We start from the raw sequence: 3,651 nt of genomic DNA, 5'->3' as shown, positions 1-3,651 counted from the left end.
TCCGAGCTCGGAGCCCGTCGCTTTCTTCCTGCAGAGAATGAGGAGACCGGATTTCATCCATCAGCCCCGGCAAACTGCTCCAACGACAAGTCATTTCAAGGACAGCCGGCCAGGGGCACGAGAGCCGTGCGGTCCCCCTTCCAAGGCCGGCAGGCTTTTGCCGAACTGGAAAACTCGTGCCAGCTTGACGTTTCTGATCAGTCGGCACACAGAAAAACGCTCCCTCCCAAGCATTAAATAACTATGAGGGACGAGCGAAGAACTTGACTCGGAAGAAGCCAGCAAACGTGTAAATGACTTTTCATTCCCAGCGGAAAAGCCGGGACTTAGGGAAGCAGACGTCGTGTACGTGAGGTGCAAGCTGAGCAGGTAACACGAGCCAGACGCCAAACAGGAAGCCGACGACCCTTGGCTGGCCTGTCCCCAAATGGGACAATGGAGCATGAGAAGAAAGAGTAAGTCACAGTATCTGAGCCTACGGCAGCGGTCCCCAACCTCTGTGGCACGGGAGACCGGGCTCCGATGAGCATCTAACGCCTGACGAGCTGAGTCGGAGCCGCCGGCGCTGGGGGGGGCGGCTGCAGACACAGACGGAGCTTCGCTCACTATCCCGTCGCTCACCTCCTGCTGTGCAGCCCGGTTCCGAACAGGCCACAGAGCGGTACCGGTCCACAGCCTGGGGGTTGGGCACCCCGGTCTACAGGATTGAAGGAACAGTGAGGTACCACAGATCCTGACATTCGGTCTGAAGTACATGGAAATGTTTGATAATATTAACTTCCACTAAAACGGCAAACCAAGATCCAGACTCCACAGAGCATCACCTGATCCTGAGGTCAGTGCACACAGCGGGCAGCAGGAAGCTGCCCACGCGTGGGAGCAGCTTCGGGGCAGACGGCCGCCGCCCTGCCCAAGATGCCGAGTTTACAGACGACAGTTCACACCCGCCAGGCTCCCTGCCTCAGTCTCCAGCTGAGAACACGGTGCTAACCCCGGGCATCCCCCATCTCCTGTCCACGGTCTCTCAATCCCAAGGTCAGGGCGCCTGCGACTCTGACCTCCCGACCCCCCTTCTAGTGGGGTGGGGGGAGGAGACGCAAAGACGTTGGAGCGCCCTGCCCCCCAGGACGCCCTGAGAAGACAAACGCAGGGGGGTCGGCTTGTGCCCCCGGTAGCCCCCACTCCCACCTTTGGCTTCCCACGCCCAAGTCTTTAATTTTGTTAACTGTAGTGAAATACGCGTGATATAAAATGTGGCATCGTAACCCCGTTTCGGTGTCCAGTGCAGGGACGTGAAACACACCCACACTGATGTGTAGCCATCGCCCCGTCCAGCCCCAGAATCCTCATCCTGCAAAACGGAACCTCCGTCCCCACAAACGCGCGCGCCCCGCGCCCCTCCCCCAGCCCTGGCACCTGCCCCCCTACTTTCTGTGCCGTAGAACCTGACTCGACGACGAACCTCGAGTGAGCGGAATCGCCCAGTGTTCGTCCCTTCGTGACTGGTTCACTTCCCTCAGCGAGATGTGCTCACCCGCGTTGTAGCAGGCGACAGGGTCTCCTTCCTTTCCGACGCTGACGTTACGGCGTGTGGACGTCCATCCGTACACGGATGGACGCCTGCGCCACTTTTGCATATGACGCTGCTGTTAATTTGCATATGCGCTGCTGAAATTTGCATATGACGCTGCTGTGAATTTGCATGTGACGCTGCTGTGAACCGCCGCTCCGCGCCCCTGCTTTGCTCCCTCTGGGGCACACGCCCGGAGGTGGAGTGGCCGGATGGCGGGACGCTGCGTTTACTCTTCTGGAGACCCGCATGCTGTTCTCCACAGCGGCCCACACCCCGCTCTCAACACGGAGTCGATGTGATTAAGTGTGGTCGGACTGCGTCACCGCCTAAAGCCGTCCAGTGGCCCCCACGCCAATCACAGAGAGCCCAAGTCCTCCCCAAGGCCCGCGGGGCCCTGCGGGGCCTTGTCACCTCCACCCTGCCCGTCCCTTCTCCCCACGGCCCCCCGCCGGGAGCGTGTGCCCCGAGGTCTCTGCGAGGCCTGCTCCGCTCCGCTCCGCCGGCCGGGGGCGCCCACGCCCGCCCCCTCCAGAATCTCGGCTCTGCGGGAAAGCTGGGGCTTCGACAGCGTCCGCGCGTAGTAGGCCTGGGTAGGTCCCCGCTGAATAAATGGAGACCCACCTCCGCCGGGCCCGTCGAGGACGCAAGCTCGGGACACTGAGTGCCCGGGGCTCGCATCTACCGCACGCTGACGTCACCGGGGGCCGGGCAGACTTCGACCGGTGAGCGTCGTTCCAAACTGAAACGCGGACTTCACGTCTGCGGCTCCCCGGACTTTGCGGGGATGCTCGTGGGTGCTGGAGAGCACGTGCAAAGTGTCTGCAAACTGCTGCTGAGCGTGTCCGATGACCGCGGACCCCGTGCCAGCACAGGCGCCCGGGTGGGCAAACCCAGAGCGTCGGAATTCGCTGCCCCGGGCGGCGGGGGCCAGCGCCTCGCCCGAGCTCCCACGCTCATTCCGCTACTCAGAGCCAAAGCCGGGGTGTGGACGCGGGCGTCAGAGGCCTGTGCTCTTTCCAGACGCCATCGTCACCAACAACACTCGCTCACCGCCACCCATTCCCGCCTCCAGGCCTGTCACAGGCAGCTGGGGCTCCGCCGGAGGGCTCTGGCCTCGGGGGCCCTACCAACCTGCTGGCCTCCCCGCTGCCGGCTGCCTTCAGCTCAGGGCTGCAGCTAGACCGTATTCCTGGGCTGACTCTGGGCCAATCCACGTCCACCGCTCAGAGTCAATTTGGAGCCCTCACGACGCCCGCCGGTCACCCCCAGACCGCCCACCCGGCCCCGGCCGTGCTTACAGCTCTGCCTCCTAACGATGGCGACTCAAGATCCGGCTCGACGGGAACACCTGTTCAAAGACAGGACTCGCTCTGCCTTTGAAAAGAACCCCCTAACGGCTTCCCCGTCGTATTCAACGCTCCTCGACGCGTGAGCCCCAGTGCCAGTGCCAGTCACCATCGCTGCCGCAAGCCGACGGGCGCGCGAAACGCGCAGGCCCCGCGGGGGCAGAGTGAGGCCCGGAGGCCGGATGTCGGAGCGGCGCTCGGTGCCAGCGGGGACTCAGGCCCCACGCGCAGGCCCGAGGCGTCCCGCAGGGGCTGGGAAAATCCTAGCCTGATTTTGTCTTCTCTGTCAGTCTTTGAAGAAGGATAAAAGCCATTCGTAAAATAAGATCCTGCCCCCCTGAAAACGGCTGAGCCCCAAAGTGCTCAGGAGAACACATTTCAGTCCAGCGATGGCCGCACCACGTGACTTGTGAGTCCGGTCACACCGAGATGACACAGCACCAGGGCTCGGCGCCTCCTGGGCCGGGCGACGGCGAGTGTGAGCCTGTCGTGAACCTGGGGCACAGCATGGAAGCAGAATGAAAGGGAAGTGCATCCGACATGAGGTCCTGGTGACGATGAGGTGGCATCTAGGAATCAATAAGCAAATAAACCTTACAGGCAGCAAGAAGGACATCCTGCTAGAGACCGGTCCCCCCGGCGCCGTTCCGTCGTGGGGTGACGGAATATCAGGGGTAAACCGCACTCTTGGCCGGGCCCTCTGCCCGCCAAGGAGGCCCCCTCAGGCTACGG

This window comes from Pteropus vampyrus, unplaced genomic scaffold, assembly GCF_000151845.1.
Source record: "Pteropus vampyrus isolate Shadow unplaced genomic scaffold, Pvam_2.0 Scaffold375, whole genome shotgun sequence".
NCBI lineage: Eukaryota > Metazoa > Chordata > Mammalia > Chiroptera > Pteropodidae > Pteropus > Pteropus vampyrus.
This window is presented reverse-complemented; position numbering follows the sequence as displayed.